Source organism: Solea senegalensis, unplaced genomic scaffold (assembly GCF_019176455.1).
Source record: "Solea senegalensis isolate Sse05_10M unplaced genomic scaffold, IFAPA_SoseM_1 scf7180000016293, whole genome shotgun sequence".
Classification (NCBI taxonomy): domain Eukaryota; kingdom Metazoa; phylum Chordata; class Actinopteri; order Pleuronectiformes; family Soleidae; genus Solea; species Solea senegalensis.
Window position 1 is genome coordinate 561 of NW_025321705.1, and position 20668 is coordinate 21228.

Sequence of the window (20668 nt, forward strand, 5' to 3'; positions counted from 1 at the left end):
AATTTCTTGCATTGAAATGGAGTGTGTGCGAAAAGTTCCATGACTATCTGTATGGAGCCAGCTTTGTGGTAGTGACTGATAACAACCCGCTCACTTACCTGTTAACAACTGCAAAGTTAGACGCCGCCAGTCACAGATGGCTTGCTACCCTGTCCACCTACACTTAAACCTTGACGCTGACGCTCTATCTCGCCGCCCTCACAGCCACCCTACTGACCTCACAGAACAGAAAGATTGGGACCTGATCAACAAGTTTACGACAGAGCGAGTCATTAAATCTGGTGAATTGGAAGAACTCAACACAGACATTATCTCTGCCATCTGTCACCGCTGTCTTGTCACCAATCAGTCCAGCAGTTCGGCAGGGAGTCCCATTGCCTTGGTCAAGTCTTTGAGCCTGTCAGCTAAAGCCCTTCCTGACTGTTATGCCAGCGAGAACCTCCATGGCTTACCAGTTGTTCCCTCCCTGTCACACCTCAGCCTTAAGGAAAAGCAACGTGCTGATCCATTACATTACATGTCATTTAGCAGACGCTTTTATCCAAAGCGACTTACAAAAGTGCATTTAAACATTTGGGTACATGTAAGAGCTAGAAGTAAGTAAGAGCTTCAAGTAGAACAAACAATTAAGTGCTAGTCATAAGTGCGATGTACAAGTTTTTTGTTTTTTTTTTTGTTTTTTTTTCGTCTTAGTCGAGGTAGAGTCGGAAGAAATGTGTTTTTAGTCGGCGTCGGAAGATGTGGAGGCTTTCAGCTGTCCGGATGTCGATGGGGAGGTCGTTCCACCATTTGGGAGCGAGGATCCAGTCATAAGAGAGGTTATCTACCAGATGGAGACTGGGGAAAAGGTTCCCCCAACAGCAAGGCAAGAACTTCCAGACCTTGTGCGGTTGTTGAGGGAGCTAAACCGCCTCGAACTGCAAGAGGACATCTTGTACAGAAGGAGGCGAGATGGAGAAGAAGTCTTGTTTCAGCTGGTGTTACCGGAGGAGCTGAGGTCAATCGTGCTTACAAGCTTGCATGATGACATGGGCCACATGGGCCTCGAGCGGACCCTAGACCTTGTACAGTCCCGGTTTTTCTGGCCCTGCATGGCAGCTGACATTGAAACTAAGATTAAGACCTGCAACCGTTGTGTGAGACGCAAGGCGCTCCCAGAGAGATCAGCACCACTTGTTAACATTAAAACCACTCGTCCCTTGGAGTTACTCTGCATGGATTATTTGTCACTTGAACCAGATCAAAGCAATACAAAAGACATTCTCGTCTTCACGGATCACTTTACAAAGTTTGCAATAGCCATTCCCACAGCAAACCAAAAGGCGAAGACAGTGGCAAAATGTTTATGGGAGAACTTCATAGTGTGTTATGGGATACCAGAACGCCTCCACACAGACCAAGGGCCTGACTTTGAGTCCAAGTTGATTAAGGAGCTTTGCCAATTCTCTGGGATCGTAAAAACACGAACAACCCCTTACCATCCTCGGGGAAACCCAGTTGAGAGATTCAACCGGACCCTGCTCAACATGCTTGGAACGCTCGAGCGCAAGCAAAAAGCTAGATGGAAGGACTATGTGAAACCGTTAGTGCACGCTTACAACTGCACACGGAATGATGTCACCGGCTTTACACCATATGAATTAATGTTCGGCCGTTCACCACGTCTTCCAGTGGATCTGGCTTTTGGCCTGCCTGTGCGGGAGCATCAGACTACTTCTCACTCTCAGTATGTTGAGGACCTGCGGTCCAGACTTGAGGAAAGCTTCCAGCTGGCTTTGAAGAATGCTGTAAAATCTGGCGAAAGAAATAAAGCCCGCTTTGATCAATGAGACATCGAGTCTGAAAGAAGGTGATCGAGTTTTGGTGCGAAATGTACGACTTCGTGGCAAGCACAAACTGGAGGATAAATGGGAGCAGGATGTCTATGTTGTTGTAAAACGTGTTGGAGACCTGCCCGTGTACACAGTGCAGCCTGAAGATAGGGCGGATGTACCGACTCGTACACTACACCGAGATTTACTTCTTCCATGTTCCTTCCTACCTGTATGTGGTCATTCAGATCCTGCACCAGTTACACCTCCACGTCGTCCTCAAACCCGGAGCCAGAATCCAGCTAGTGTTGATCACACTGAAGATTTGTTTGAGGAGGAAGATGGATGGAATGTGCCTGAAGTTCAGATCAAGCCAGCCACATTCCAGTTCCAAAGTTCACATGTGGAACCCTCTTCTGAATACAGTACTCAGTCTCTATCCAGGACTGTTGGTCTACCTGTGTTCTCGGAGGATGCTGTATGTTCTGATCTGGAAATTGTGCACTTACCTGTTGATGGGGAGTCTTCTGCTGAGTCCATAGCTTCTCTACCTGTGGGAGAAGAGGAGCCTGCGCTTGGTGAAGCCGTATCTGTGACTGATGGGATACTACCTACCTGTGTTCTTGAAATTCTACCTGTTGAAGGATCAGTACTTCCTGACCAAGCAGAGACATCACCCAGCCAAAGTGAGCAATTGCTCAGTCCATCTCCGATATCAGTTACAGCTCCAAACTTACCTGATCCAGTCGATGAATCGATTCCTGTCGCCAGACGTTCTACTCGGCAGCGTCAACCTCCTAATCGCCTTGAGTATGTGGCATTAGGTAATCCGCTTATGACGGTCGTGCAGACACTTTTTCATGGGTTGGTTAATGCTTATAGCGACGCATTTAGTACCGCAGCAGTAAAATCTTGTGTTTACGATGTTTAGCATGCATCAGGAGTTGCATGGTCTAAAGGGGGGAGGGTGTAACCCGGGTGAAAAACCCCATTGTCATTATTATTCCCTTTTTTTTGTGAAGCGTTAAATGATGCCGTGTGTCATTACGTCGTGCCGTTACGTCATTTCGTCGCGTCGTTACGTCATCACATTGCGCCGTAACATAACTCCGTTGGGGCTCGCTGCCGGCAGCAGTGAGAGGAGCACGCCGGGGAAATGTTTGCAGGAGGTACGTTGTAGTACGCCGCGGAATATCGTAATTTAAACACTCTGGAACTAAATGCATTACAGTAACCTAATGTTGAAACATAGGAGCCGACTACCGGAGCCGCTGATCATACGATTCGGAGACCTAGTCTAAATGAATCATGGAATTGGTGAGTTGCGCTAACGCTACATATTACTTGATGCGGTAAATGCCTGTTTCTTTGAATATGTCCTACCACAGAAAATATTAAGCATGCTAAGGTTGTTGGTGATACTGAAATGATTGATAAATATTGTAATATAACAAATATTGTTATTTATTTATAGTGATTTAATTATATTGTACAATATTGTGATTGATATACTGATATGTATTGGGATTATTGTGTGATTATGAGATACTTAATAGGTCCTGTTTTCCATACAGGCCAGGTGATGGCGAGAAGTATAAGAGTATAGTCAAGTTTGAAGATCCTTGGAAACCTCCACTGCTTTGGTCGGGCTGGTAGGAGGCTCCTTGGCACAGGCGCTCCTCTCTCTCTCTGCCCTTACACTCAATTAACATTCCACACCTACATTACACACATTCACCCATTAATACAGACTGTTCCCTAAAACTTATTTATTGTCAATTTGTATATATATATGATCGGAACTGTACATATTGTATTGTTGTATATGAATGGCCATTTGTATTTTGTTAAATAATTCTGGTAATGGTTCACAATTATATGGTGTCACCAAACTTAAACTGCGTTCTGTGTCTTCCTCTCCACTCCTAGAGTCAGACCTGTTCTTCTGAATTCAGCCCAAACCTTAGACTTTCGAAGCTATAACGCATCTAAATAATAGCTATCTGTTAAACTAATTGTACCTTATTAGGGTAGTGTACATGTTACATTTATATTTAGTGCTTTCTGACTAAAAAAAAACAATCAAATCAAAGCTGGTTACAAAGCTATATGCAGAAAGTGGTCCTGGCAACTGAGTGCAAAGAAAAATGTTTGAGAACAAACTGAAAATACTGCATTGTGCATACTTATATCTCAAGTGTCAAAGTAGTTTCCTTTTGAAAAGAACACTTTTTTTTAACCCTACCTTTGTTTCAAACCATTTTAATGTGTAACCCCAAAATAGAAACAGTCAGAAGTATTAAAACAAAAACACAGCTTCCGATTTTAGTAAATTCTCTAATGGCTTCAAATACCTTCCCATAAGAGTAACCCTATCTGTAGTTTACTCTATTGAGGATGACTAACGTGCAAGTAGAGTTTTCAGTGTTTGATTTTTTTTTGAGAGTCCGTTTCCATCAAGAAGATCATCATGGAGATGATCTTCTGGAAAGCTTCAAATGTGTATCTCAGTTCTGGCGGGTAGCTGAGGTCAAGAGCATAAACAAGCGCGAACAACATCACCACAGCAAGTGGTATGTTTCCCAACTCATGCAGAACTTCCACACCCTCCAGAACAATACCTACATCTTCCGGTCCAACATCTGGCTCCTCGCCTTCCTTGCGAATGACAAAGATTCCAAATGTAGTCTCCGTGATTGCAGCTTCAATGCTTTGACCATCCGTGTTCTTCACAGAAATAAGGGGGAAATATAGGATATATATGTAAAGATTTGTTGTCCCATTTTACACACACACAGAGTAAAACAGCTATCATTTATCAAATTTATATTAATTAATATGTAGGACTGGTGAATAAAAACTAAATTACATACCATGTATTCTTTCACAAGGTTCTTGGGCTCTTCATTCAGGTACACACACAGGGCTTTGATGATGCACTCTCTTCTGACATCAATGGCATCAGTCTGAGTATTTAGGACATACTCACTTCTACAACTGACTCGGAGAACCCGTACAAGATTTCCAATGTGCCTGGACTGTCTGTTTAAGCACAAATGGCAAATAAAAACCTTGAAAAAAGATAACCTATTAATCAACAGGTAGAGAAGATTTCACAAACAAAACATTGAATTAAACTTTCTTTCAAATGTAACGATCTTTATTGACCATTGTTTATGATATATGAAGTCACAATATCCATGGGGCAGTGGTTGTATGTTCAATCATAGAAATCATTAATCATAGAAATGTCAAATGAAAGCATGTGGTCCCAGGAAACAGTAACTACCATTGCAACATCAGTGGACATCGTCACATCTGCCTAAGGTTCATATTTATCAGATCCTTCTTCAAAAAAGTGCATTACCCACATCTAGTTTTATTTCTCTCCAACCCTCTGACAGTTCCTCTTTAATGTCATGCATTAAGTTTGAAATATTAAAGCTGTACAGGTTTGACAGTTTCACATTTTTTCTATTATCATACCTGGGTGATGGGTAACATGATGCTCCTAATTTTTCATCCTTGAACGCCACCTTTCTTGCCAGACACCCTCATCAACTTCGAAGAGTGAGCATCCAGCTTGGAGAAGAACTTGGACAGCAAACTGACGGTTGTAATCCTCTTGAATTCAGCAGTTAGCTTAAACGGAAAAAAAGGGCACACAAAAGCAAATTTGACTATCATAGCATTGAAATGAGCTACTAGTTCAACAATTGTCATCTATCACCAAATCCTGAATCAGCTCACGAGTTACTTCAAAGGCTTGCCCACATTTTGTTGGCTGATATAAATCACACTGTACATATTAAATGAAGACAACATATTTCAATTAAAGTGAATGAGCACTGTGCTATTATTCACCTACCTCACGTACACAGAAGAGAGCTGGCCATCTGGTTTTGTAATCCGCAATTAAGGGTGCATCACGAATAACTTCTTGCCTTCTGTGTGCAAAGGTCTTCTCCATCATTGCTGCCAGTGTGTCCTCATTGTTCCTTTTCCTTACGTCTAAAAGCAGGTTCTCTCTTATCTTTTCAAGTGTCTCTGCAGATTCACCAGATGGGTAGGTGGGGCAGTAATTTACTTGGGCTCTTCTGGGCTTCTTTACACCATAAGCAGGAGTGCATTTGTCTACAGGTTTATTTGTCAGGGAATTCAGTTCCACCTCTGGACATCCAAGCCGCTTGAGCTTCCTCCTGTAGTTGGCAAGTTTGTACTTTAAGCTCACCTTCCAGCCACCATATCCAGTGGCAGAGCCTGGCTCTTTCAAACATGGATGTGATGACACAAGGGCTTCGGCAACCTCTTCAACCTCATTGTCTGAGGGGTACACTTTGTATTTAACAATTTCTTCAGCTAAACTGTCAAGAATGGCAGTTTTAAGTCTCATGTCTGGATTCAATAAAGTTCCGCTCTCTTTGAATGCAGTATTGGCTCTGTCCAGCTGCAGCTCACAATCATATGGGAATCGAGGAAGAAAAAAAACAACAGGCCATCCAGAGGATCTTGAAGGGATGGACTCAGGTGAAGACAAAATATCTGTAAATATCACACAAGCTACCAGATGAAAGTGATGACTCATTACCAGACCCTGATGTGGCAGGAGTGGAGTAGGGTGGAGGGGGTGAACCACCAGGCAGGACAGAGGCAGCTGAATCAAAGACAAGTTTTAAGGTACTTTTGTCCTGGATCTCTGACATTGAAGTCAAGTTGGTAAATTCACTGCCAAACTCCGTATCCATAAATTGCAGCCTGAAGTGCTCCTCTACCCCTCTTTATGTTCTGAACAAGTTCACCAACAGTCTCTGGAAGCCCATCTTGCAGGGTCAGTCTCTGGGAATCGTTTATCCCCGAGGATGATTCTGAGTTTCACTGTAGCCATTTCACAATAATCTGGGAATAAAAACAAACACACGTATAAAAATCTATTTGTACAAGTGTACATATTATCTAAGGTTGAGAGACTTATTTTCATTGGTTATCCTAAAATATAATATCTAGATTCATCATTATACATGTAATTTCTGGAAAAAAAAACAAAAAAAAAACTGTTCTCAAAAGCCCAAAGCAATAATTGTAAAGCTGTCTGTTACAAAACTTATTTCAGACAGAAAGCTACGAGTTACATGATACATAATATAGCTACCTAGTTTATGATATTGCCAATTTAATGCTGCATTTATTGTCATTTTTGCATTCAATTATTTTTCACCAGTTCATCTATTTTCAGGCTAGTTTAAGCATTGTTTTGATAAATCTATAACTCATAAGCACACCTATTTTTTTTTTAATTCCAAGAGAGCAGTGACAGTCCAAATAACATAACATGTCTTTTTAATGTCACCATTCTGAGACCCCCTACAAAGTAGTCTACCAGAGGGTAGTCATCTGCTAGGTCACTAAGCTCAATCAGATCTATGTCTTTGGTTGGACATGGCATGAGCTCAAAGGCTCTGTGATGCTCACTATACCACCCACTAAGTCTCTTAACCATAAAAAACAGTCTCTCCTGAATAACAAAAATGTGAACAATCTGTCCAAAATCAGGAAGTCCACTTGTAGACCCATGAGCTATAATCATGCCCTTTTTGAAACTTACACCTTTGGTTGACATAGACCTAGTTAAATGCACCTCTCTTGTACCAGGAAATTTTTGCTTAATATTCTCAACAATTTCGTCTTTTAATACATCGACAGAAACTGTTGAGACACTTGTCATCTCAAGAACAGGCCTTTCAAAACTCGATGCTCTCATGTGATATGAAATCATGAACTGATGCTTAAAAGCTAGTGAGAGGGGCACATTTTTGAAGCAGTTGGAGTGTTGAATGACATGCTTAAAAAAACTGTGCTTAGCCTCGAATCACATTGTCCAGAGACCAACGACAGGACCAAACTTCCTGATGAGTGTAGGATAGTGCTCTAAGTAATGGTGTTTGGGTAGAAGCTGCACATTAGGAAAGAGTTCTTGGTATCTTTTACGGTGCTCTGAAAAAGATACCAAGAACTCTTGGGACAGCTAGTTTTGTAGATGAGTCTGCGTGTGTCGTCAACGTTGTCGTATGCTAACTCGTGAGTTTAGTTAGCTGTGTGCATGGTGAAAGTCGGATATTAATCCACTCTAATAAAACGCCCAGTAACAAAAAAAAATCATCCGAAATGCAAAAGAGGACAATAACCAACTGTCGATAACATTTCTGCAGCCATATTGTTTTCTGTTCAATGGATGGTAAAGGTGATGTGATGTTGTATCTCAAAATGGCGGTTCCTCTTTACCTGCCAGGTCAAAGGCCATGCCACCTTTCACCATGGCCTTCAGAGAGGGGAACTACTAATTAGGAATGTGCACATTACTGCCACCTACTGCTCTGGAGTTGTAAGCAGAATTGGTTTGCAATCTTAACCCATTAGAATTAGGTTGTTTTAACATAAATTATTCTAGTAAATTTTTAATTGTTGCATTTAATGCTAAAACTGCATGTTTTAAAACTGTTCAACTACAAAAAATGATTTTATATAATAGAAGTTACATGTTAGACTTAGGATAAGGTAACAGACACCCAGTTTGCATTTTTTGAGTGTTGTTTTTAGTTTAGTGTGTTTCCGCGTTTTCACGGCAGGGATAGCGTCTGCTGAGACGCTGGTTCCCCGGCCACGGTGCGTGTTGCGCCGGCTCCGCGGCTGTTGTGCGTTTCGCACTGCGGTTCCGGTGCTGTGCGCTGCGGCGGCGGTACGTGTCGTGACCGGGGAGCCTGGTGGTTCCGCGGCAGCGGTGCGTGTCGCGCCGGAGTGTCGATATTGACTGTGCGCCACGCCGCGCGGCTTCAGTGAGGACCGACACGCACCTGGCCGGGCGCACCGCACTTCATTGTATCTCAAAAAAAGAAAATAATAGCCATTGTATTACAAGCTTGTGCATTTGAAATTGTATTGTAGCTTGAGCGTGCGCATGAGTTTATTTGTCAATGTGTGCCGTGATTTCATAGCGCTGTCCACGGTGATGAAATGAGCCTCGGTGTGGAAGCGTCACGGGATGACCTCATTATATAATTCCAGATTTTGGCTATGTTTGCACTGAGTATGTTTACTTTATTTCAAAAATGTAGCCATAATGGTCTCCAGTTTTAGCGGTGCGTGTTGCGCCCAGTGTCAACGTGGATTGCGCGCAACGCCGCACCACACTTCCTTGTATCTTAAAAAAAAAAAACAATAGCTGCTGTATTACAACCTTGTGCATTTGAAATTGTATTGTAGCTTGAGCGTGCGCATGAGTTTATTTGTCAATGTGTGCCGTGATTTCATAGCGCTGTCCACGGTGATGAAATGAGCCTCGGTGTGGAAGCGTCACGGGATGACCTCATTATATAATTCCAGATTTTGGCTATGTTTGCACTGAGTATGTTTACTTTATTTCAAAAATGTAGCCATAATGGTCTCCAGTTTTAGCGGTGCGTGTTGCGCCCAGTGTCAACGTGGATTGCGCGCAACGCCGCACCACACTTCCTTGTATCTTAAAAAAAAAAAAACAATAGCTGCTGTATTACAAGCTTGTGCATTTGAAATTGTATTGTAGCTTGAGCGTGCGCATGAGTTTATTTGTCAATGTGTGCCGTGATTTCATAGCGCTTTCCACGGTGATGAAATGAGCCTCTGTATCCGCAGCGTCACGGGGTGACCTCATTATATAATTCCAGATTTTGGCTATGTTTGCACTGAGTATGTTTACTTAATTTCAACAATGTAGCCATAATGGTCTCCAGTTTTAGCGGTGCGTGTTGCGCCCAGTGTCAACGTGGATTGCGCGCAACGCCGCACCGCACTTCCTTGTATCTTAAAAAAAAAGAAAAGAATAGCCGCTGTATTACAACCTTGTGCATTTGAAATTGTATTGTAGCTTGAGCGTGCGCATGAGTTTATTTGTCAATGTGTCCCGTGCGCAGTGCAGCGCCGCACCGCACTTCCTTGTATCTTAAAAAAAAAGAAAAGAATAGCCGCTGTATTACAACCTTGTGCATTTGAAATTGTATTGTAGCTTGAGCGTGCGCATGAGTTTATTTGTCAATGTGTGCCGTGATTTCATAGCGCTGTCCACGGAAATGAATTGAGCCTCGGTGTCGGCAGCGTCACAGGGTGACCTCATTATATAATTCAAGATTTTGGCTATGTTTGCACTGAGTGTGTTTACTTAATTTCAACAATGTAGCCATAATGGTCTCCAGTTTTAGCGGTGCGTGTTGAGCCGAGTGGACGTGGACTGTGCGCAGCGCCGCACCACACTTCCTTGTATCTTAAAAAAAGAAAAGAATAGCTGCTGTATTACAACCTTGTGCATTTGAAATTGTATTGTAGCTTGAGCGTGCGCATGAGTTTATTTGTCAATGTGTCCCGTAATTTCATAGCGCTGTCCATGGTGGTGAAATGAGCCTCGGTGTCGGCAGCGTCAGGGCGTGACCTCATTATATAATTCCAGATTTTGGCTATGTTTACACTGAGTGTGTTTCCTTAATTTCAACAATTACCATAATGGTCTCCAGTTTTAGCGGTGCGTGTTGCGCGAGTGTCGACGTGGACTGTGCGCAGCGCAGTGCTGCACCGCACTTCCTTGTATCTTAAAAAAGAAAAGAATAGCCGCTGTGTTACAACCTTGTGCATTTGAAATTGTATTGTAGCTTGAGCGTGCGCATGAGTTTATTTGTCAATGTGTCCCGTGATTTCATAGCGCTGTCCATGGTGGTGAAATGAGCCTCGGTGTGGAAGCGTCACGGGGTGACCTCATTATATAATTCCAGATTTTGGCTATGTTTGCAATGAGTGTGTTTCCTTAATTTCAACAATGTAGCGATAATGGTCTCCAGTTTTAGCAGTGCGTGTTGCGCCCAGTGTCAACGTGGATTGCGCGCAACGCCGCACCACACTTCCTTGTATCTTAAAAAAAAGAAAACAATAGCTGCTGTATTACAACCTTGTGCATTTGAAATTGTATTGTAGCTTGAGCGTGCGCATGAGTTTATTTGTCAATGTGTCCCGTGCGCAGTGCAGCGCGGCACCGCACTTCCTTGTATCTTAAAAAAAAAGAAAAGAATAGCCGCTGTATTACAACCTTGTGCATTTGAAATTGTATTGTAGCTTGAGCGTGCGCATGAGTTTATTTGTCAATGTGTGCCGTGATTTCATAGCGCTGTCCACGGTGATGAAATGAGCCTCGGTGTGGAAGCGTCACGGGATGACCTCATTATATAATTCCAGATTTTGGCTATGTTTGCACTGAGTATGTTTACTTTATTTCAAAAATGTAGCCATAATGGTCTCCAGTTTTAGCGGTGCATGTTGCGCCCAGTGTCAACGTGGATTGCGCGCAACGCCGCACCACACTTCCTTGTATCTTAAAAAAACAACAACAATAGCTGCTGTATTACAACCTTGTGCATTTGAAATTGTATTGTAGCTTGAGCGTGCGCATGAGTTTATTTGTCAATGTGTGCCGTGATTTCATAGCGCTGTCCACGGTGATGAAATGAGCCTCGGTGTGGAAGCGTCACGGGATGACCTCATTATATAATTCCAGATTTTGGCTATGTTTGCACTGAGTATGTTTACTTTATTTCAAAAATGTAGCCATAATGGTCTCCAGTTTTAGCGGTGCGTGTTGCGCCCAGTGTCAACGTGGATTGCGCGCAACGCCGCACCACACTTCCTTGTATCTTAAAAAAACAACAACAATAGCTGCTGTATTACAACCTTGTGCATTTGAAATTGTATTGTAGCTTGAGCGTGCGCATGAGTTTATTTGTCAATGTGTGCCGTGATTTCATAGCGCTGTCCACGGTGATGAAATGAGCCTCGGTGTGGAAGCGTCACGGGATGACCTCATTATATAATTCCAGATTTTGGCTATGTTTGCACTGAGTATGTTTACTTTATTTCAAAAATGTAGCCATAATGGTCTCCAGTTTTAGCGGTGCTTGTTGCGCGAGTGTTGACGTGGACTGTGCGCAGCGCAACGCCGCATCACACTTCCTTGTATCTTAAAAAAAACAAAACAATAGCTGCTGTATTACAAGCTTGTGCATTTGAAATTGTATTGTAGCTTGAGCGTGCGCATGAGTTTATTTGTCAATGTGTGCCGTGATTTCATAGCGCTGTCCACGGTGATGAAATGAGCCTCGGTGTGGAAGCGTCACGGGATGACCTCATTATATAATTCCAGATTTTGGCTATGTTTGCACTGAGTATGTTCACTTAATTTCAACAATGTAGCCATAATGGTCTCCAGTTTTAGCGGTGCTTGTTGCGCGAGTGTTGACGTGGACTGTGCGCAGCGCAACGCCGCATCACACTTCCTTGTATCTTAAAAAAAACAAAACAATAGCTGCTGTATTACAAGCTTGTGCATTTGAAATTGTATTGTAGCTTGAGCGTGCGCATGAGTTTATTTGTCAATGTGTGCCGTGATTTCATAGCGCTGTCCACGGTGATGAAATGAGCCTCGGTGTGGAAGCGTCACGGGATGACCTCATTATATAATTCCAGATTTTGGCTATGTTTGCACTGAGTATGTTTACTTTATTTCAAAAATGTAGCCATAATGGTCTCCAGTTTTAGCGGTGCATGTTGCGCCCAGTGTCAACGTGGATTGCGCGCAACGCCGCACCACACTTCCTTGTATCTTAAAAAAAAAAAAAACAATAGCTGCTGTATTACAACCTTGTGCATTTGAAATTGTATTGTAGCTTGAGCGTGCGCATGAGTTTATTTGTCAATGTGTGCCGTGATTTCATAGCGCTGTCCACGGTGATGAAATGAGCCTCTGTGTGGAAGCGTCACGGGGTGACCTCATTATATAATTCCAGATTTTGGCTATGTTTGCACTGAGTATGTTTACTTAATTTCAACAATGTAGCCATAATGGTCTCCAGTTTTAGCGGTGCGTGTTGCGCCCAGTGTCAACGTGGATTGCGCGCAACGCCGCACCACACTTCCTTGTATCTTAAAAAAAAAAAACAATAGCTGCTGTATTACAACCTTGTGCATTTGAAATTGTATTGTATCTTGAGCGTGCGCATGAGTTTATTTGTCAATGTGTGCCGTGATTTCATAGCGCTTTCCACGGTGATGAAATGAGCCTCTGTATCGGCAGCGTCACGGGGTGACCTCATTATATAATTCCAGATTTTGGCTATGTTTGCACTGAGTATGTTTACTTTATTTCAAAAATGTAGCCATAATGGTCTCCAGTTTTAGCGGTGCGTGTTGCGCCCAGTGTCAACGTGGATTGCGCGCAACGCTGCACCGCACTTCCTTGTATCTTAAAAAAAAAGAAAAGAATAGCCGCTGTATTACAACCTTGTGCATTTGAAATTGTATTGTAGCTTGAGCGTGCGCATGAGTTTATTTGTCAATGTGTGCCGTGATTTCATAGCGCTGTCCACGGTGATGAAATGAGCCTCGGTGTGGAAGCGTCACGGGATGACCTCATTATATAATTCCAGATTTTGGCTATGTTTGCACTGAGTATGTTTACTTTATTTCAAAAATGTAGCCATAATGGTCTCCAGTTTTAGCGGTGCATGTTGCGCCCAGTGTCAACGTGGATTGCGCGCAACGCCGCACCACACTTCCTTGTATCTTAAAAAAAAAAAAAACAATAGCTGCTGTATTACAAGCTTGTGCATTTGAAATTGTATTGTAGCTTGAGCGTGCGCATGAGTTTATTTGTCAATGTGTGCCGTGATTTCATAGCGCTTTCCACGGTGATGAAATGAGCCTCTGTATCGGCAGCGTCACGGGGTGACCTCATTATATAATTCCAGATTTTGGCTATGTTTGCACTGAGTATGTTTACTTAATTTCAACAATGTAGCCATAATGGTCTCCAGTTTTAGCGGTGCGTGTTGCGCCCAGTGTCAACGTGGATTGCGCGCAACGCTGCACCGCACTTCCTTGTATCTTAAAAAAAAGAAAAGAATAGCCATTGTATTACAACCTTGTGCATTTGAAATTGTATTGTAGCTTGAGCATGCGCATGAGTTTATTTGTCAATGTGTGCCGTGATTTCATAGCGCTGTCCACGGTGGTGAAATGAGCCTCGGTGTGGAAGCCTCACGGGGTGACCTCATTATATAATTCCAGATTTTGGCTATGTTTGCACTGAGTATGTTTACTTAAATTCAACAATGTAGCGATAATGGTCTCCAGTTTTAGCGGTGCGTGTTGCGCCCAGTGTCAACGTGGATTGCGCGCAACGCCGCACCACACTTCCTTGTATCTTAAAAAAACAACAACAATAGCTGCTGTATTACAACCTTGTGCATTTGAAATTGTATTGTAGCTTGAGCGTGCGCATGAGTTTATTTGTCAATGTGTGCCGTGATTTCATAGCGCTGTCCACGGTGGTGAAATGAGCCTCGGTGTGGAAGCGTCACGGGGTGACCTCATTATATAATTCCAGATTTTGGCTATGTTTGCACTGAGTATGTTTACTTAATTTCAACAATGTAGCGATAATGGTCTCCAGTTTTAGCGGTGCGTGTTGCGCCCAGTGTCAACGTGGATTGCGCGCAACGCCGCACCACACTTCCTTGTATCTTAAAAAAACAACAACAATAGCTGCTGTATTACAACCTTGTGCATTTGAAATTGTATTGTAGCTTGAGCGTGCGCATGAGTTTATTTGTCAATGTGTGCCGTGATTTCATAGCGCTGTCCACGTTGGTGAAATGAGCCTCGGTGTGGAAGCGTCACAGGGTGACCTCATTATATAATTCCAGATTTTGGCTATGTTTGCACTGAGTATGTTTACTTAATTTCAACAATGTAGCCATAATGGTCTCCAGTTTTAGCGGTGCCTGTTGAGCCGAGTGTAGACGTGGACTGTGCGCAGCGCAGCGCTGCACCGTACTTCCTTGTATCTTAAAAAAAAAGAAAAGAATAGCCGCTGTATTACAACCTTGTGCATTTGAAATTGTATTGTAGCTTGAGCGTGCGCATGAGTTTATTTGTCAATGTGTCCCGTGATTTCATAGCGCTGTCCATGGTGGTGAAATGAGCCTCGGTGTGGAAGCGTCACGGGGTGACCTCATTATATAATTTCAGATTTTGGCTATGTTTGCACTGAGTATGTTTACTTAATTTCAACAATGTAGCCATAATGGTCTCCAGTTTTAGCGGTGCGTGTTGCACCCAGTGTCAACGTGGATTGCGCGCAACGCCGCACCACACTTCCTTGTATCTTAAAAAAAAAGAAAAGAATAACCGCTGTATTACAACCTTGTGCATTTGAAATTGTATTGTAGCTTGAGCGTGCGCATGAGTTTATTTGTCAATGTGTGCCGTGATTTCATAGCGCTGTCCATGGTGGTGAAATGAGCTTCGGTGTGGAAGCGTCACGGGATGACCTCATTATATAATTCCAGATTTTGGCAATGTTTGCACTGAGTATGTTTACTTAATTTCAACAATGTAGCGATAATGGTCTCCAGTTTTAGCAGTGCGTGTTGCGCCCAGTGTCAACGTGGATTGCGCGCAACGCCGCACCACACTTCCTTGTATCTTAAAAAAAAGAAAACAATAGCTGCTGTATTACAACCTTGTGCATTTGAAATTGTATTGTAGCTTGAGCGTGCGCATGAGTTTATTTGTCAATGTGTCCCGTGATTTCATAGCGCTGTCCACGGTGATGAAATGAGCCTCGGTGTGGAAGCGTCACGGGGTGACCTCATTATATAATTCCAGATTTTGGCTATGTTTACACTGAGTGTGTTTCCTTAATTTCAACAATTACCATAATGGTCTCCAGTTTTAGCGGTGCGTGTTGCGCGAGTGTCGACGTGGACTGTGCGCAGCGCAGTGCTGCACCGCACTTCCTTGTATCTTAAAAAAAGAAAAGAATAGCCGCTGTATTACAACCTTGTGCATTTGAAATTGTATTGTAGCTTGAGCATGCGCATGAGTTTATTTGTCAATGTGTCCCGTGCGCAGTGCAGCGCGGCACCGCACTTCCTTGTATCTTAAAAAAAAAGAAAAGAATAGCCGCTGTATTACAACCTTGTGCATTTGAAATTGTATTGTAGCTTGAGCGTGCGCATGAGTTTATTTGTCAATGTGTCCCGTGATTTCATAGCGCTGTCCACGGTGGTGAAATGAGCCTCGGTGTGGAAGCGTCACGGGGTGACCTCATTATATAATTCCAGATTTTGGCTATGTTTGCACTGAGTACGTTTACTTAATTTCAACAATGTAGCCATAATGGTCTCCAGTTTTAGCGGTGCGTGTTGCGCGAGTGTCGACGTGGACTGTGCGCAGCGCAGTGCTGCACCGCACTTCCTTGTATCTTAAAAAAGAAAAGAATAGCCGCTGTGTTACAACCTTGTGCATTTGAAATTGTATTGTAGCTTGAGCGTGCGCATGAGTTTATTTGTCCATGTGTGCCGTGATTTCATAGCGCTGTCCACGGTGATGAATTGAGCCTCGGTGTCGGTAGCGTCACGGGGTGACCTCATTATATAATTCCAGATTTTGGCTATGTTTGCACTGAGTGTGTTTACTTAATTTCAACAATGTAGCGATAATGGTCTCCAGTCTTAGCGGTGCGTGTTGCGCCCAGTGTCAACGTGGATTGCGCGCAATGCCGCACCACACTTCCTTGTATCTTAAAAAAAAGAAAACAATAGCTGCTGTATTACAACCTTGTGCATTTGAAATTGTATTGTAGCTTGAGCGTGCGCATGAGTTTATTTGTCAATGTGTCCCTTGCGCAGTGCAGCGCCGCACCACACTTCCTTGTATCTTAAAAAAAAGAAAACAATAGCTGCTGTATTACAACCTTGTGCATTTGAAATTGTATTGTAACTTGAGCATGCGCATGAGTTTATTTGTCAATGTGTGCCGTGATTTCATAGCGCTGTCCACGGTGGTGAAATGAGCCTCGGTGTGGAAGCGTCACGGGGTGACCTCATTATATAATTTCAGATTTTGGCTATGTTTGCACTGAGTATGTTTACTTAATTTCAACAATGTAGCCATAATGGTCTCCAGTTTTAGCGGTGCTTGTTGCGCGAGTGTTGACGTGGACTGTGCGCAGCGCAACGCCGCATCACACTTCCTTGTATCTTAAAAAAAACAAAACAATAGCTGCTGTATTACAAGCTTGTGCATTTGAAATTGTATTGTAGCTTGAGCGTGCGCATGAGTTTATTTGTCAATGTGTCCCGTGCGCAGTGCAGCGCGGCACCGCACTTCCTTGTATCTTAAAAAAAAAGAAAAGAATAGCCGCTGTATTACAACCTTGTGCATTTGAAATTGTATTGTAGCTTGAGCGTGCGCATGAGTTTATTTGTCAATGTGTTCCGTGATTTCATAGCGCTGTCCACGGTGGTGAAATGAGCCTCGGTGTGGAAGCGTCACGGGGTGACCTCATTATATAATTCCAGATTTTGGCTATGTTTGCACTGAGTATGTTTACTTTATTTCAAAAATGTAGCCATAATGGTCTCCAGTTTTAGCGGTGCGTGTTGCGCCCAGTGTCAACGTGGATTGCGCGCAACGCCGCACCACACTTCCTTGTATCTTAAAAAAAAAAAAACAATAGCTGCTGTATTACAAGCTTGTGCATTTGAAATTGTATTGTAGCTTGAGCGTGCGCATGAGTTTATTTGTCAATGTGTGCCGTGATTTCATAGCGCTGTCCATGGTGGTGAAATGAGCTTCGGTGTGGAAGCGTCACGGGGTGACCTCATTATATAATTCCAGATTTTGGCTATGTTTACACTGAGTGTGCTTCTTTAATTTCAACAATGTAGCCATAATGGTCTCCAGTTTTAGCGGTGCCTGTTGAGCCGAGTGTAGACGTGGACTGTGCGCAGCGCAGCGCTGCACCGCACTTCCTTGTATCTTAAAAAAAAAGAAAAGAATAGCCGCTGTATTACAACCTTGTGCTTTTGAAATTGTATTGTAGCTTGAGCGTGCGCATGAGTTTATTTGTCAATGTGTCCCGTGATTTCATAGCGCTGTCCATGGTGGTGAAATGAGCCTCGGTGTGGAAGCGTCACGGGGTGACCTCATTATATAATTTCAGATTTTGGCTATGTTTGCACTGAGTATGTTTACTTAATTTCAACAATGTAGCCATAATGGTCTCCAGTTTTAGCAATGCGTGTTGCACCCAGTGTCAACGTGGATTGCGCGCAACGCCGCACCACACTTCCTTGTATCTTAAAAAAAAAGAAAAGAATAACCGCTGTATTACAACCTTGTGCATTTGAAATTGTATTGTAGCTTGAGCATGCGCATGAGTTTATCTGTCAATGTGTGCCGTGATTTCATAGCGCTGTCCACGGTGGTGAAATGAGCCTCGGTGTGGAAGCGTCACGGGATGACCTCATTATATAATTCCAGATTTTGGCAATGTTTGCACTGAGTATGTTTACTTAATTTCAACAATGTAGCGATAATGGTCTCCAGTTTTAGCAGTGCGTGTTGCGCCCAGTGTCAACGTGGATTGCGCGCAACGCCGCACCACACTTCCTTGTATCTTAAAAAAAAAAAAACAATAGCTGCTGTATTACAACCTTGTGCATTTGAAATTGTATTGTAGCTTGAGCGTGCGCATGAGTTTATTTGTCAATGTGTCCCGTGCGCAGTGCAGCGCGGCACCGCACTTCCTTGTATCTTAAAAAAAAAGAAAAGAATAGCTGCTGTATTACAACCTTGTGCATTTGAAATTGTATTGTAGCTTGAGCGTGCGCATGAGTTTATTTGTCAATGTGTGCCGTGATTTCATAGCGCTGTCCACGGTGGTGAAATGAGCCTCGGTGTGGAAGCGTCACGGGGTGACCTCATTATATAATTTCAGATTTTGGCTATGTTTGCACTGAGTATGTTTACTTAATTTCAACAATGTAGCCATAATGGTCTCCAGTTTTAGCGGTGCTTGTTGCGCGAGTGTTGACGTGGACTGTGCGCAGCGCAACGCCGCACCACACTTCCTTGTATCTTAAAAAAAAGAGAACAATAGCTGCTGTATTACAACCTTGTGCATTTGAAATTGTATTGTAGCTTGAGCGTGCGCATGAGTTTATTTGTCAATGTGTCCCGTGATTTCATAGCGCTGTCCATGGTGGTGAAATGAGCCTCGGTGTGGAAGCGTCACGGGGTGACCTCATTATATAATTCCAGATTTTGGCTATGTTTGCACTGAGTATGTTTACTTAATTTCAACAATTACCATAATGGTCTCCAGTTTTAGCGGTGCTTGTTGCGCGAGTGTTGACGTGGACTGTGCGCAGCGCAACGCCGCACCACACTTCCTTGTATCTTAAAAAAAAGAAAAGAATAGCCATTGTATTACAACCTTGTGCATTTGAAATTGTATTGTATCTTGAGCATGCGCATGAGTTTATTTGTCAGTGTGTGCCGTGATTTCATAGCGCTGTCCACGGTGGTGAAATGAGCCTCGGTGTGGAAGCGTCACGGGGTGACCTCATTATATAATTCCAGATTTTGGCTATGTTTACACTGAGTGTGTTTCTTTAATTTCAACAATGTAGCCACAGTGGTCTCCAGTTTTATGAAGTTAATGTTGAGAATGTATCTTGTCTGCGGCGAATGAGTTAGTTCAACTTAAACCATTTAGGAAACCAATTAAGTTTATTAACTCAAACAATTTAAGCATAACAAAGTATTTGATTTGAGTACAAGTAACTCAAGTATTTGTTGTTAAAGTAACCTGGGTAAAGTGCATTGTCCTAATTACATTCAGTTAATCAAAACTACTAAGTATGTGACACTTATGTGAAACGGATTCATCTGAACTGAAATGATCTTCTTTATACAAATGTTAATACTTAAGTTGACTTGACTCTTTTCTTTCTACTAAATCAAATTATTACATTCTACTTCTGACAACTTGAAATGGAGATCATAGATCAGTGCGTGAGCCATTACAACCTGATTGTGAGGACCAGAGACACATGGTGAGTTTCAAAGGGAACTCCAGCAGGAACCTGATCTTCATTCACTACTGCCACCAGAGCCACTGCCCCTCTTGGGTTGCTTCCAACTCATCCTGAAAAGGGAACAAACACATGTTCAGTGTTTTCAGTGTATTCAGACAAATCATTCAACTTAAAAAAGAAAACATGATGTCATCATCACTACTTGATGCAATAGTCAAATAGAAGCGCTGTCAATAAAAAGGTAAACATGTTGCATGTATTAGTTGTGAAATGTAGCGTTACACTGTACTCACATCTTATACCAAACTGAGAATACAAGCTTATTTAGGGAAGATCATCACCCTTCTTTTCTCCTTCTATATGATGAGGAGAGAGTTCCAGTCTGTGTGTTCACTTGTTACTGAGGTTTTGTCAAAATATCTGATAAAGATCAGTTTACACACACACACACACATGTATCTGAATCTTTGTAGTACCAATAGTAAAAGATGTTAAAGACACAATAAACACACAGCAGAAAGCATCAGTGACTTTGCTTTGAATATGAATGTACTGATCTATGGATATGGGAAAAGGAGAATAGAAAAAAGACTTTTGTTGAAACAGTGGAATCCTCCTTTAAATACAGCAGCAGGCCAGCCAGGGCTGCTGTTCTAGCTGCAGTCATGTTTTTGTCCTGTTTGCACAGGGGGGTGTTAAGCTCTACTCCTCACATTCAACAGCAATGTAATGCAAATGGTCCTCATATGCCATCAAAACATCTTCCATCTTCTCACCAAAACTTCCAGTCTTCCTCTTCTGTTCAAGTTTCAGCAGCTGGGGTGCATATTTGTCAAGTGCAGTGTAGAAGGACAATGGTAGATATGGATTGGTGATTCTGTGGAATTCACTGTAGAGCTGCAT

The 20668-nt window shown here is 42.7% G+C and overlaps 2 long non-coding RNA genes across 2 annotated transcripts; one reads left to right on the plus strand and one right to left on the minus strand.

Annotated features, from left to right (window-relative positions):
- The first annotated feature begins 2839 nt into the window (after positions 1–2839).
- LOC122762991 lies at positions 2840–3709 on the plus strand. The gene is made up of 2 exons (XR_006358829.1): positions 2840–3128; positions 3386–3709. It is a non-coding gene; the product is annotated as an uncharacterized LOC122762991 (long non-coding RNA).
- On the minus strand, positions 3623–20655 carry LOC122762990. Its single transcript, XR_006358828.1, has 6 exons — positions 20542–20655; positions 19758–19875; positions 5680–6707; positions 5298–5453; positions 4685–4853; positions 3623–4538 (listed from the first exon to the last, which is right to left on the minus strand). It is a non-coding gene; the product is annotated as an uncharacterized LOC122762990 (long non-coding RNA).
- Positions 20656–20668: the final 13 nt, after the last annotated feature.